Source organism: Neopsephotus bourkii, unplaced genomic scaffold, assembly GCF_033783945.1.
Source record: "Neopsephotus bourkii isolate Nb327-2 ecotype Australia unplaced genomic scaffold, CSIRO-AGI_Nbou_v1 NB_1279, whole genome shotgun sequence".
Lineage (NCBI taxonomy): Eukaryota > Metazoa > Chordata > Aves > Psittaciformes > Psittacidae > Neopsephotus > Neopsephotus bourkii.
The window spans coordinates 2,463,976-2,479,961 of NW_026901764.1; positions in this window are offsets into that span (position 1 = coordinate 2,463,976).

The following is a 15,986-nucleotide window of genomic DNA, read 5'->3' on the forward strand; positions in this document are numbered from 1 at the left end:
AGAACCATTAGATACTAGTTTTCTAGTGGCTTCTTCTCAATCATTTCAGAACTAGCCCTAAAGTTACCCAAAAGAATAGGGATATTTAGCTTTTTCTTTACAGCACATAGACACTTACATATATTCGTCTTCCCCCTACCCCCAGCTTCAGAAGCAGAACCAGCCAACCCCAAAAGCATCAGAAATCACAGATGCTTTTAAGGATCCAGGAACCACAATCAGCAAGAAAATAGGAATGAAGCATTGTGCTGGGAACCCTAGCCGTATACTCAGATACCTTCTCAATCATTTGCGAGAAGACTTGTATTACTCAGTTAATAAGAGAATTAGCAGCTCTTTATAAAACCTGTATTTAAGAAAACATGCACTTTTCATTAATCTGACCTCATTTCCAATTAATCCCACTGGTTTTACTACAGGTTTCTGGAAAGGCAAGACCTAAATTTCCATAGAAAAAAGGGACAACTGAGTATGAACTGCGCACAGAAATCCTGCAAGGGGAGGTCATGACCTGATATATTAAGCCATCTGATTCAGTTCAGATTGAAAGTCTGCAGGCTGCATTGGCCGAGAAGCCGCTGAGGAGTCCATCACTTTCTGTAACGCAGATGATGAACTTCAGCAGAGGAAGTAAGCAATTAGCTGGGAAAGCAGCCTCTTAAACTGAGCTGCCAGAGCAGCTGGAGGCCTCAAGCTTCCTTCACCGCTGAGAAAGCTACATGAACTACTCCTTATGGAGGAGGAAGATATATAGCATAATGGAGACATACAGCTACCAAATCCACCAACCTCTAAATAAGATTTCTCATATCACTTAAGGATGTAAAGTAAGACGATAACAGAATGAAAGAGAAAAAGCTAAATGTATGTTCAGTTCTCCTCTTGTTTTTTTTTACCTGCAACCTATCTGAGCCAATGCCAGAGACTCCCTCTCTGGAGACATCCAAAACCCACCTGGACATGTTCCTGTGTAACCTGCTCTAAGTGACTCTGCCTTGGAAGGGGGGTTGGACTAGATGATCTTCAAAGGTCCCTTCCAACCCTTACAATTCTGTAATTAAGAACTGTAGGTTATGATCTGTTGACAACTAAATTTTTCAAAAGCAAACAGTTTTAACCTGCATGCTGAGGCCACTACATATACACAGCCTTGAGCAGGGATCTTCAGTTCAGAACTTGCTGGTAATCAGTCTTGATGCCTTCCATAATTGCTGTCATAATCCAAGATACTAAAAAGAACTTCAGGCCACTATTTCTAAAGCCCAGGAAGAGAACAGGAGGCTTCCTGAAATACATGGTTTACATCACATTGCCAAGTATGGTCAGGAAAATTGAGATTCCCATCATGGGAAGATCAATCCACAGATGAATAGTTTCATACTTAAACTGCTTTACAGCATATTTAACAGACCTCAGCACCAGACACCTCCCAATTTCAGCCTGAAAATATAAGCAGAAGCATCTTTCTGGCTGTTAAAGGTGAACACCGGACCACAGGCAAGATATAGTAGCTGCCAAGCCTCATGTGTTTCCACAGGCACTGCTTAAGAGGAGGTACTAAAGAATAAAGCATTTCAGTTAGCACTTAAGTGTTCAAGGCCATCACAAACAACTCAAGTATGGCTCATCCTAGCATCGCCACTGAATTTTCCCTTCCTCTTCCTGTCCATGATCACCGTCTCCAACTTCAGCAGTTGCTTGACACAACAACAGACCTCTGCGTTTGCAGAAGTATTCATGTAGTTGAATAATGAACTCTATTCTAGTACCAAGGACAAGACGGGCAAAAGCAGGGCACAGGAAAGCTTTTTCCCATAACATGCCAGCTGAAACATTTGCGTAGCTACAGCTGTAGGATGCTACCACCTTTATTGCGTCTCTTTCTCATCTCCTCCAACCCCATCATTTTAACCATCACATAGGAGACACACCTGAACATATGCATGGTTGCACATATTTAGCTCTCATTCTCACACACAAGCTATACACTTTAGCAAAAAAAAACAAACAAAAAAAAAAAACCAATAAAAAAACCCACAACCAAACATGGACCTTTTTTATGTTTTCATAGTTCTTTAATTTACACTGTTAATCTCTAAATTCACATGTAGGTGAATGGCTACCTGCTCTTCAAAGCTAGAAAGAGGAAATTCTTTATCTCACTTTGCTTATTCAAAAGTTGTTTATGGTTAGTATAGGTGCACTGAGTTACATGTTACTTATAAGGCTAGTACTTTGATGCAAATCATGATTTCTAAGTTATGTCACAGGAAATTGGGAAGATGCCCGGAGGCACACAAAGATGACTGCACCCAGCAACACTTCATGATTAGTGATGATTAATCCATCTTTTCCCTGTCTTCCCATGTATAAAACCTTTGACCCTAAAGAACAGTAGAATCCAGTTAACACACCAACTAACTGGAAGTGCTTTGATGATTACACTGGATTTTCCCCCAATTAATATTACAAAAGCATGCTCTCTCATGCATGCTTGTGATTAAGCAATCCAAGCAGTCCAGAAAACCCTAACTCTAGCTTCCAAGAAAAACTGAGAGCCTCAGCTTTTTCAAGTATGAACACTGCAGTTGCCTAGCAAGAATCAAAAGCCTCAAATAGCTCCATGAGCCAGGTAGATACTGAGCCCATCACCAGTCTCTAGCCAGAGCTCCCTCTGAACAAAGTGTTCTCTTACTGTAGATGCACATAATTTGTACATGTCCTCATTTTAATTCCTAGCAATAAGGTGAGGTGGTTATTTTTATATATTTATATGCATACACACACTCTTCAATCTAGTCTAAAAATGCCTAGTGCAGGCTAACTGGGCTCACTGCTTGACATTTTCCTGCCTAACAGTATGCTGTTACAAAGCTTTAGAACTGGAACGCGTTTCTGGCTGTGCAATTTAGAGACCCACACTAAAAGTCTCTGCGTGCCACTAAGACATGCTATTCTCTTGGTTGTCAATGACAACACCAAACAGAAGCTTCACCACTCATGTATACACCTTGAGACAAATTTCACTGCAGATTTCTTTTTCTTTTTCGTACTAACATGAGTTTACATCACCTCCTACATGAGGTACATACAGCTATATATAGACAGTTGTCTACAGTGATGGCCACATCATCATCCAAAGCAGAGGTTTTATAACATCCTGATGTCTAGGTAGCAGATGCACAGGTAATGTCCACACAAGCAGGTTTTCTGCATGTTAAGAGATCTAACGAAGTTTGCTTACAGACTGACATGCAACTTGCCCATAATTGTAAGGAAGCTGTGGACTAGCATTACTCAAAGTTCACTCCTGTGCCAAACAGCTGCTATTCTCACAGGTATAATCACACCTCATAAAACGCTAATATTCCAAGCTAGCACATCTTATACATATTTGATTCGGTCTACTTAATCATTCTGCCTTTTCATTTGTGTTGGTCTTCACCTCACATGCTTTAAGGACTCATCCGACTACTTCTCAGGCCACAGCTGCTTTTCACTTTGCCCATGGATTTCTACAGTTTCTCCCCTTTTTCAAAGCTACATGAGGGCAGCTTACAGCTACATGTGTTTTGTGAACAGTCCCTACAAAACCACATTTCTAATTAATTCCTGTGGAGAGCAGGGGGTAAGACGTTACAAAATTCTCACATAAGAGAAAGTGAAAGGAGAGGTCATTTTTCAGTGCAGTTAAAAAGAAAGAAAATCAGTCTACCGGGTTTCTCTTTCAGGAAGTTGCCCAAGAATGCAATTAAAACCACAAAGCCAAACCACGTTTCGGAATATTCTGCAGGCATGAGGAAGGGGGAGAGAAGTAAATCATGCTAATCACACTGAGGCCTCTACTGCTGCAGCAGATATGCCCAAATTTGAAGGGAAATCTGACATCTTAACAGCTATTTGCTAGCACAATGGTCTCTCCAAAGGACTTATTTCTCTGTGAAGATCCTCCTGTGCTGCACAACATTAAGCCAAGGCACTGAGCACCATTTTAACCAGAAGACAAAAGACTCTCTCCTGAAGTGAGATACTTTGCATTTCCCAATCCTCTCATAACTCATTACATGAAGTATACTACAGCATTATTCGAAAGAGAGCCAAGATAAAGAGTTTTAGCTAACCAGTTCTCTGCCTCAACACACGATTTCATGTCACCAGCATTATCCAAATCCTGTTTCAATAATAGAATATATACACCCTTTCGTCCCTGAAAGGCAATGGAGGTGAACACTTCTATTTCTCCATCACTCGATATGCAAAGAAAATCTCGGTTACTAACTGAATTAGGAATTTTTGGTGGCTTTTTAAGTACATGGAAAGCAAGCTCTCCCTCACAGAGGACGGGAGACACTAGCCAAGTGAGCAACTCCCAGTTTTCAAGCTTTTACGATGAAGCCGATGCTCGGGAAGTGCCTCCTCTCACATCCATGACTGGGGAGCGGGCTCCCACGCTGGCGCAGGGATGCGGCGCCGGGTTCACCGCATGGAACCCACGGCAGAGGGGGGCAGGCCCTCCCGCCGGAGCCGGGCCGGCCCTGGCAAAGCGTAAGGCTAACAGCCTGGAAACTCGCCTCTTGAGAGGAGAAAAGCCTCCCTGCTTCCGAAACAGCAGGGAAAAGCAGCAGCTCCCCGCGGCAGCGGCACCCGCTCACGCCACATCGCCACGCACCCGGCGCTGGGAAACTTGTGGGAGCAGGTAACAGGCGAAGCACACTTAAGAGCCCGCGGGCACCCGGGATAACGCGGCCGGCTCGACCACTATCGGCCAGCAGCCTTCCGGTTGTCAACAGGGAAACTTTGCCGTGTGCCCCCTGCCCCGCGGAACCCGCACAACGCCCGCTATCCCTTCTTCACCAAGCGCCGAACGGCTGCTCCGGGCTCTCCGGCCCGCCCTCCTCCCGCCTGCAGCAACACGGCCCAGAGGCCGGGCGGCCCTGACTCACCTCCGTGCCCCACAGCCTTGTCCCGCCGCGGCCCCGCTGTACTGCACCGCGCCGCTCGGCCGAACAGCGGCGGCGCCCGGCGTTTATAGGGCCCGCGCCCCGCCCCGGCCCGCCCCGCCCGCCCTCCCCTCCGCCGAGCCCCGCGGCGGCCCGCCTCGGGGCAGAGCTGCCCGCGGCCGCCCCAGCGGAGCGGGGAGGCGGAGAGAGCAGCGGCGGGAAGCTCTGGCCCGACCCTGTTTGTGGGAGGCAGCTCGGGCTGCCCGCGGGGTGCCAGGCTGCAAGCGGGCGGTGCGGCGGCACCACATGCCGCCTGTGGCACTGTAGGGCCCATCGTGATGGGCACGGCGGGCTGCGGCCCCTCGCCCCAGGCCTGCCACCTCGCCTGTGCCCTTACCCTCATCACCCTAGCGTGCCTCCCGAGCCACACCGGCTGCTCTCGCCCCTCTTCTGGGGCATAGGGAGCGGAGAAGGGGAAGTGGAGGCAGATGTGGTGTGCACCGGGGAAGCCTCAACCTGGCAGGACGGCTGATGGAGCAGGGACAGTGAGGGGACGGATCACTAAGGCCAAGGGTTGCAGTGGCCCCCGACACCATGAGGCCCCTTCCTGACAGTGGTGGTGTGGGAGATTGAAGGATTATGGCTGAAGGGACACCTCCTCCCACCACCTTGCATATTCCCCATGGCTGGGACTGCTGCACCCATGTCCTCTAGCAGCAAGGGTGAGGAAACATGCCAGTGGCCTAGGACCTTGATCCCTCATACGATGGCTTTACTCTTCACAAACTATGTAAGGGAGGCTGCGAGGGAGGCAAGCTGCACCCCAGTGTAACAGCATGGGCACAGTCACGGCAGCATGACAGAAGTGTAATCCTGGGAAAGCACATGTGAATGTTAACACTGACTGACAGCCCCTGACTCCTCAGCTGACGAAGTGCCAAGAGGGAATTTCCACTATTCATACCAAAACGCTGCTGCTGACAAGCCCAGAGAAGCAAGCAGTGTGTTGGTCCGGCAGAGGACAACACTGCTTTGCTAAGTCATCCTTTCCTGTTTTCCAAAAAATTTCTCATGCATGGCACAGTCCAGCTTTGAAGGAACAGGACAAGTACGCAATAAACCACGTTTCTCCCCTCAGGAGTTTGGACTGTTCTGGATACAAAAACCCCAACCCACCTCTTGGCTGCAGCTGGAGGAACAGTGGTGCCGGCTGCTTTGCTCTTTAAGGTGGAGAGCCTTGTGTCCATTGAGGTGGGCTCTCTCTCTATGGAGACCCCCTGTGCCTGGGCAAAAGCAGGATGCTGGCAGGCAGGATGAGGGAGGTGGCACAGCATGACAGTGTGTGGAGGCAGGGCGTTCAGCCTCAGACAGGGCAAGGGGAATTTGGCTGAGACTAGGTGCTGGCACCAGCAGGCTGGGCTGTCGAGGAATGGTGTCTTCATGGGCAGTGCCAGCTGAGGTGGATGGTTCTCAGGCTATTAGCTATTTACTAACTAGTTTAATTTTGCTATTTTTAGTTAAAAATTGTCTCCTTTTTCCGTAACCTAAATGCCTTGTATCATCATTCCTACAAACACAGATCCATTTCTGAGTTGAGAATGAGATGAATTAAAAACAACAACAAAACTCCCACCTTTTGCATGGTTTTTCATATTAGCAGGGACAGCCCTGGAGTACCCATTTTCTCTCATGGATTAAGACAGAAAGCTATGCAAACCATGTCAGAGCTCCTGCTCAACTGCTTAACATCATGAAAACCACATGGAAAAATTTTACTGAGTGGTTTTAGGAGCCTTTTGGTACAATCTGGCTTATGGAGAGGAGGCAGAAGAGACAGTCAGCTGCACACAGATCTTGGGGTAACAATCCTGGCTCTAGTCTGAAAGACTGAAGACCTAAGCCAACAGCCAAGCCCCGCAAACACCCTCAGCTTGGACCTGAACCCAGCCTTTGCAGGTGCAAACCTCATAGTCTGTCTTCAGCAGAAACAGGGCAGAGATAAGGGAAGCTACCTTCCAAACAAATTACCATAAAATAGTCTCAGTATTGATTACACTCAGTTTGAACAACACAGTTTTAATCCAGTGAAACAAGCTGAAGAGTTGCAACCAGAAGGCAGTGCTGTTCCTCCCCTTTCTTGTTGCCACATAGCCCATGGCTGCTTCAGTTTCTAGCTGTGGGCAACCACCTCTCGCCCAGGCAAGAAATCACTATTTCTCCTTTTTAACAAATGGTTTAAGCAGTCAGATTTTTAGCTATTAAGCAGTTAAGTAGTCACACTTCAGAAAGTATGAAACATCATACATATTAAGCACTTGGCATCAGCAAAGGACTCGCATGCAGAAATACAAACATCAAGTAAAAAAAGTCGAAGGTAAAGGGAGTTTGGTTTGAGGCTGCATGAGATTGGGCAACCCAATCTAACAGCTACCAAAAGGAGAGTCCTCCTTTTTCCCAAACCCCTCTGAGATGAGGGTCTCAGACCCTTACTGGCTCTGCTGCTTGTCAGGCCCTTGTGTGACCCATCTTATCTTGGCAGGGAAAAAATACAACACAACTTTTTTTTCTGAATTTGTCTATGAAGGAGCCTTCTGAGGGGCTCGATGAATACTAGAGCCACTGGAACAACAAAGCAGCCAGGTCCACAGCAGCTAGGAGCAAGACTGGCTTAAACTGTTGGAGAAACCTAGCCACAGGGGGCATTGCAAGATCTGGTGTAGATCCCTTCAGGTGAGTGCATGTGAGATGCACTTGCTTGCTAGTGGAATTAATTTCATAGATAAGTACCTATGCACAGAGATGAAAGATGTGTACATGAAAGCAAAATTCACTGACAAGCTGCATGTGCTGTGGGGCTATACTTAAAAGCACAGAGGTTCTTCAGATGGTATCCCACCTTAGAAAGGGCAGATTTCAAACCGTGCACCAAGTTGCTAATGAGGATACAGGAAATCTCACCCATTTTTTCCACTTGAAGCAAAACATCTCTTCCCACAGAGGGAAATGTTGGTGTTTCCCTGTATGATTTAGGCTTAAAGAGGAAGCTGACAGGCATAGTGTTGTGGTGAAATAGAAGAACTGGCTCCAACACAAACAAGCCTAAGCTTGACAAAATAGGCTGTAGTTTTAACAAGCAGCTTAGGAGAAGACTAAGGCGGAGGCTGTTAATGAAAACTACCACCTTTTTAGGCCAAACATCTTAAGAGTAACGTTTTTCAAGCAGTTCAGATTGGAAATCCTATATGAAAGTAAAAGAAACTTCACAGTTACCATACATGTTTTATAAAGCTAAAGTAAAAAATTATGGTAAAGGTGATAAGCCTATAGAATTTATTGTTTTATGTATGGTTTTGACAGGTTGCCAAGAGAATGGTGCTGCTATATGGAGAGTGGAAGGAATGACATTTTCTTTGCTTTTGGATTGTTATAAAATTTTCAGTGCTTTACAAGCCCCCAGATGGTTTTTATAACCCCTTCAGGGCTTGAAACATATTGACTAAGAAATACTGATTTATATAGGAAACTCTACTCTCTTCTCATTGCTGGCAAAATTACTGCTTTGTGTATGTATATATACACTGTGGTTGAATGTAAATAACGGTCCAACAAATAATGAGGTCTGAGGCAAAATCTACCACCTAGTGGTACATTAATTCGGACGAAATGTCTCTAAATTTACACTTGTGTAAATAAGATAAATATTTGGCCCTAAATCTTTTAGGTGAGCTCTGGATAGAGGATTAAAAAATTTGTACTGTGTTTCACCCTGCAAATGCAGCAGATTACTGACTGCTTTCATTGGTATCTGAAATGCTTTGCCTGTAATGAGTAGGCATCTGGAGTAAATAGCCTGTCCAGTTTTAATTTTTGGAAGACCACTGTATTCATTCATGATCTGTATAGTCCGAAGGGTATAAAACGATTCTTACTGAATAGTGGCTTCCTAAAGTACATTGAAATCCAGTGGTGTACCATAAAGAGCTCATATCCCTTGGGTGACTGAACCTGTGCTTTTGCTTTTGCCCATAGGTCCTGTACAATCAGGCTGGTGGCATGGTTTGCTGGATGACTGGCCACTGCTGCAACCTGCGTACAAAATGCTCCAGCACGCTGCCGGGGAGGAGGTAACACTTTGTTCATCCTATACCTCATGGATTATGTGGTCACTTAGAACATGAGTAGTATGATTTCAACTCCACCAAAGGGAGGAGGAGAGTTAGTGGTGTTCCTAGGAGAGCTCTCTATCCACCCTGTATGAAGCTTTCCTGGAGAAAGAAAGGGTTTTCAACTCTCATTTTGGCACCTTTCTACTTTGCATTAAAGAATTAATTTGATCAGCAGAAGGAAAGGAAAAGCATGGCATCGTAGCTTATTTAAGTCATCCTTTGGGAGGGTGGAGACTGCAGTTCTACTCCCCACTTGCCAGACAGAATACTATTGTATTTTACGTTAATCAACCAGTGGGTAAAATACATGAAGAATCCTTAGGCTGGGCAGAAAATTTAACTGATCGCCTTGTAAACAGCATCTCCTCTGCTCCTTTGCATTGCAATACCTTAGTCGCTTCTTGGAGCTGGGCCTGAACTCATGCCCTGTAGATCTGCACTGGTAAAAGCAGAACCTCTGCACTAAACTTTCTGGCAATTCTCACTATGCAGATTATAAAACTTTTAGATCACAAACTTTCTCTGACAAGGCAAGCACACAGCTCCCAGCTCCTTCAGCCTCCACCTCAGATGAAGCCGCCTGACACTAAGAAAAGGCAGTGAGCTGCTTCCAGATTACCTTGGATTTGTGTGGATTTGGAGCTAAGCCCCATCAGCGACGCTGCTGCTTAAGCTTTTGCATGCTGTGTTTAAGTTGTAGGACCCAAGTGACCAGAGCTGGCAAAGTTTTATTGTTGGTTCAACTATTTCTGCTCACTTGGACAGCTGTAAAAAGAGCAGGCAGCAGAGCAGCTCCAGACCTGAAAGAAGGCAGCAAGGCAGACTTGGCAGATAAAAAAAACACAGGCAAGTCAGCTGGCTCGGGGGAGGTAAATTGGAGGAATGAGCCCAAAGCACAAACAAAGCAAATGGCAGCCTTGAGGCTGGTCCAGGCCCTGGTGGGTCAGAGCCGAGCCACTGGCCAATGCATGGCCTGGTTCCCAAGGCTGAGAGAGGCTTATGTTGGCAATGGGGTCAGCAGAGGGTGATGATATGAATGAATGCCACCTTCTTTTTTTTTTTTTTCCTTTTTGGCTGAAATTTGCCTGTTACTCCAGGCTGGGAACACTACCATTCGCTATTGTAAATACCCTATTCTAAAACATGGGCTCTCGGCACCCAGCTGGAGGAGGAAAGATCTCATCTGCAACTCCTCAGTGCTAGGAAAAGCCAGTACTGCTCTGTCAAGCCTAAATTACCTTCCCTTGGTGTGGGCAGGATGCAGTGCTTCAACATCTTTGGCATACATTTCCTTGAGACAAATATCAATTTCCTCGGTGGCCCATCGTTTACTATCTACATAAAAACAGAGGGAGATGGTTAGAGTGGGGAACTGCCCTGCTGTTGCTATATATAGCACCCTGTCTGCTCAGCCTGTAATGTTTTGTATTCAGTTGTAAATAATACTGTAAGGAAGGGAACAAAATGGGGAATAAAATGAAAATTTAACTTGGAAAAACTGATGTAGAAAAGCAGGCAAAAAGAAAAAAGACCACAGGTCCAGAAAACACAGGAATAAACCACCTACTTGGGCTTAAAATCAGAAGACGGCATTAGTGGAATGCATCCTGCCACTGCTGCTCTGGGGGTCTGCTGACAGAAAGCTGAACAAATCTGTCCTTTTGGCTGGCTCCTTCTTCCTGGCACCTGCCAATATGGTCCAATGTGAAGGTTTCCAGCATTATACCTAAAGGAATTCTCACATTTATATTTCAAAGAGTGCTGGGAGACTGCACATATTTCTTTTACATGTACATATTTAAATCTATTCAAATTTGTTCCTCTTATGAATCATCATATCATCATGAATCATTGTCAGGACTTACTAGCTGAAACTCTACACAGTACGCACTTGTAAGGAAAAATACAAAATATATATGCCTTGAATATTCTAGTGGTGGTTGGGCATCTTGCAGCAATACATAGATTTTCTAGCAACACCCTTGTGAGGAAAAGTAGATTTATTCCCATTTTACAGAATAGTAGTAGAGGTAAAGTGGTCAGTCTGTGGCTATTAAGGAAGTCTGTGGAAACAACCCCAGATCTCTAGTGTTTCAGCATAATTTCTAACCCACAGGATAGGCTTCTTCTCAAACCAGATGGAAAAGCAATGCATAAAGGAAAAAGAACAAAGAAACGGGTTTGGTTTCGTTTAGTTTGGTTTGGTTTGTTGCCAGTGAAGGGTAAAAGAAGAAAGCCATTAACAAAGCATTTTCCCATGTGATTCAAATTAGGGCAGCCATAATGGCTGAAGACAATTGTGCTTTTATTCTTTTTCAGTGATAATTTCAAATTTGGGCAAGTTTTTGTTGTTGTTTTGCCATTCAACATAAATAAGTTGAGTTTGGTTCCACCACCAGAATGATTCACTAATGCCCTAAAGAAATTGGGAATGTCCCCAGTAGAGGCAATACATTACTAAATTTTAAGCCTGAGCCACATCAGTACTGATCTTTCTATGCTGGGAAACAATTTCCCTGCAATCTGGAGGAAGTGCTCTCTAACAAGTGAAAAATTAATTCTGTATTGCAAACCCCACTAAGTTCACTGTTGGGATTTTTCTTTTCTGTGAGCAAGGAATGAGTGAAAACAAACAAAGAAAACCTTTGGGATGTGAACCAAGAAGAGGCATAAAACATTAGTTGGGCTTCTAGCCATAACCTACTGGGAGATCTATGGTCTCAGTGAGTTTTTGGTCACGCTCTTCAGGAAATAGACAATACATAGTTTATTCAAGATAACTTAATGATAACAGCTCCAGGCATTTTGTTTATTAGTTGTAGGTTTCTTTCTTACTGACACATTCTTCTGGAAACCTAGCCTTGGCTCTGCATTGTGCCTGTGGCAGGGTTTTGTAGATTTTAGTTTCTGCAGCTCTTTCAAACTGAAAAAGAAGAAAAGAGGTTATAGGTAATATTGTAAAAAATAAACAAATAAATAAATAAGTAAATCGACACACAAGAATTTAAAACTTGAAGTTTCTTTTCACTATTTTAGGGCTTCCTTTATCTGAAAACTTCTAAAATTTAATTTAAAAAATATTATTTATAAAACAAGAGTCTGAAAAATGTGCTTTCCAATGAACACTTTCTGATTAGCCTTTTTCCCAAGACTACCTGGGTGTTTTCATACTCGGAGTTAGTGATACAATCACAGTGACTTCTCCAGAGGTCAGCTCACACTCTGAAGCAGCATCACGTGAAGGCATCTTGCATTTTGTTGAACAGAGTTTTATCTGTTCTGTTCCATACACTGAATTCTGGGATACGTTTGCATAATCTATTTGTATGAGTAAACGAAAGAGGCTAGAAGGAACATTTCTTGTGATAAATAATGGGAAGTTGTAGAGGTGGGGCAGTTAGGACTGTTTCCTGCATTATATTGATAGGGAAACAATAAAAAGCTAATATTCTCCCCAGAGATTTACAGATTAAGACTTCAGAGTCTTGTTTCCTGGGTTTTTCAGTTTGTTGTTGTTGTTTTCCACCCAAGTGGGAAAAAAAACCCAAACAACTAAGTGACTTTTCAGGCTAACAAGCACTTTGGATCCTCTGAGGATAAGGTCTAAAGAGAAATAAATTCTGTATTCAGCCAAAGAATATTAAATCAGTTTAAATTACTATTCTCTTTCAGCAAGTGTAGAGACAAACAAGGTTCAGGGTTTTGATTTCAACCTGTTCGAGTGAAACAGGCTGCTGCTAAGAGTGTCCAAGAGAACATGCTATTGCCCTGCTCCATAAGTAGTAAATACCTAAAGTAAGAAAGAGTCCATAAGAGAAATGCTATGCCTTTGATTCCTCAAATGTTCAAACTACTGTCTGAAATAATTAGCAGCTGCAGCCTGTAATCACTTGCCATTCAGGCAGGAAGGAAACCCAGCAGCAGGCAGCCAAATTACAATGCAATGTAGGTTGCTTCTTCCTGCCTGAGCTAACCTGTATTCTCCTTTGTGTGTCAGGGTAAGGACACAGATAGCCCCAAAAGAGAAGCCTTTCAGTTTTCTGTTGGAACATTTCTTCCCTCATCACAGTCAGCTAGACCTGACGCGGTAGCTAAATATCAACATTTAAAGTTAGCTTGCCTTTTCCCCAAACAAGGGCTAACTTCTGAGTTTGTAAGCTAGAGTAGTACTCAGCAAATATTTCTTCTCTCATTTATTGCCCAAATGACACAGAAGATGGCAGATTAGACAGTCTTTGGCTAAAAGTAAAGGTTTCTTGCCTTTCAGCTAATTAACATACTTCAGGTCATGCTTTCAAAACCCTGTTATTTCTTAGCAAGATATTTCATACTTTCCTTCTGGTCTTTTTAGTTTCCTGCCTGAAGATATACTCTTATCATGCTAATGATCTTCAGCTTCTGTTGCTTCTGTCATGCTTTCTGTGACCTCTCTAGGTCTCAAGTTTTAGTCATTGAACACTCAGCTCTGGTTAAGTTTTATACACATCTTTTATATAGCTATTTCTTTTGTATATATAAAGTGCCTATCACCATACTGATATTCTTTTCCTAATCTCCCAATTTATTTTTCCACCCACCACTTCCATTTGGAATGTTTGATACCTCAGTGTCTTGGGTTTGCCTACCTCTTTCTGCATTCCAGCATTTATTTCTGCATTTCAGCTTCTTCCAGGACTGAGGTCCTCTCTGCTTGGTAGAAGAGATTTAACTTTTGTTGTCCATAGTTTTGTCCAGACATCCCCTTGAGTCTGTTTGTGCTGCAACAACAATAAAGACAGGATTAATTGGCTCAAAGCTTTAAGAATTAAGACGTATCTTGATAATTTGAGAGACAATGGGAAAGGTGCTTCCCCTGTCCCCTTCTAAGAGCTGGAGTTCAGGCTAACAGTTTTTTAAGTCACATTTTCTGAAGTTTTTGAAGTTTCAGTTTCTGAAGGCAGAAGTAGACTGAATGGTTCACAGTTCAAACCTATTATTTCAGAAAGGGGTGGAGTTTGCTTTTAACAATGCCAGGCTAATTTGTGAATTAATGTCTCTATTTTCTGAGGTACAAGAGCAGTCTGATTTGGAGGACTGGCTGAAAGGATGCAGTAAAAACGAAGATGAAGACAAATCTGATTCTTTAGATTAAGCTGCTACTGTGCATTAGGACTGTCAGCAACCCACTATCAGTCTATAGGAATTGTTTCCTATGTTTTCAATTCATGGTGAATATGCATAAAAGCATATGTGACTTTTTTTTCTAATTAAAAGGGAAAACCCAGTAGCACTATGGGAGACAGATAAAAAAAGGAGAAACAGTAAGGTTCCAGAAACAGTTTTTACAACTACCAATGACAGAACAAGCACCTGTAATGACAAAAGGCATTGCCTTGTAGTACAAACAGCTAGGCAGACTTTTGGGCAGAAACAACTCTGTCCTTTTTCATGTAGAGGTACCTAAGAAAGCTCTAGAAATCTCTGTATGCAACAAAACAGCAGCCAAGGAACAAAACCACATTTGCCTTCAATTCACTCTTACACAACTGCAGATAGCAGATAGTGCCCTAAGTGGGGTTTATTTTTGGCTGAAACCTCAGGTTGTGCATCAGTAATGACAAGACCAAGGGAAGAAACCTTGCCTCTGGTGAATGTGGTTTGTACTTCCCCATGCAGTGCCTCTGCCCTGAAGTCTACAGGGGCCTTTCTCATCACACTGCTGCTGGTAAGTAAAAACTTAAGTTTGTAGATTAACATGAGGGTGAAAATAGTGGCCAAAACCCTTTCTGAGACAAGTGGTTTAGATACAGCTACAGCCAAACTTAAGTAAGTCTTGCCTGAAGCTTAAATACTCTACATCTGCTGAGGTCAGCGCTCACAGTGAATGGTATTACACAAAGAAAAGTACAGGGAAGCAGGGGACAGAGAGGATGCTGAACTGCTTTCCAGGCGTCAGCAGGGCCATTCCCATGGTACGTGGGTGTTGTGGACAGATGCAGCCCGTGCTCCTGCCCTGTGGTTAGCCTCCACCACAACTTCCCATCCACTTCACTTATTTCTGGCCCTTTTGGTGGCAGTCACAGGTCAAGCCCAGGCCAGATGTCTGTGACCAGCCCCTGCTGTGCACAGGCCTGTCTCTGCCAGTCCTCCTCCCTGCAGCACCTCTGGAACCTCAATCTCTTTCTGAGGCTTCAGCAGATGGATCTTAGGAAGGCTAAGGAAGACGTTCAGAGTGTCCCAGGTTGGAAAACTTTCACCATACCAGAAGTTACACCAGCCAATGTTTTCCTCTAGAAGCACAATGAAGTCATCTTAGGAGTCTGAACAGCTCTGGCAGGGCACTTTTTCCTCCCAGGTCTGGACATCTGGCTGGTGCCTGAAGACGAGAGCCCCTTCATGAACAGAGGACATTGCTGCAGTGATCTGTCTTGCTGTGGCTCTGCAGTGACTGCCACTTCCACAGCTATCATAATAGCACTTGGGGATACGTTTGTATCTCCAAGCTGTGTCCACTGTCTTCATTTTGAAACCACATGTAAACTGGTGGGCTCATGGGCTAGCCTAAGAAAACCTCAGCTCTGTGACAAAGTCTCTCTCTCAGGGTCTTCCTTGGGTCAGCAACTCTTCACCTCAAACACACAGCCCAGAGACCAGAGATCAAAGCTATTCCTAAACCAAGACAGGACACAATGAACTGGAGGTTGTCTCACATCACCTCCTTCTGAAGAGAAAACAAACATGACTATTTGGGTTTTTGTGCTGGGCAGACAGCTCTGCCTTCCCTACCATGTTTCAGTGTTGTAAGAGAGGACATAAATCCATGTCCAAACCCACTCTGTGCCTATCACTGCATAGACTTTTCCTAACGACACGAGAGTCTTCTTTTTTCAACTGGGCTGAG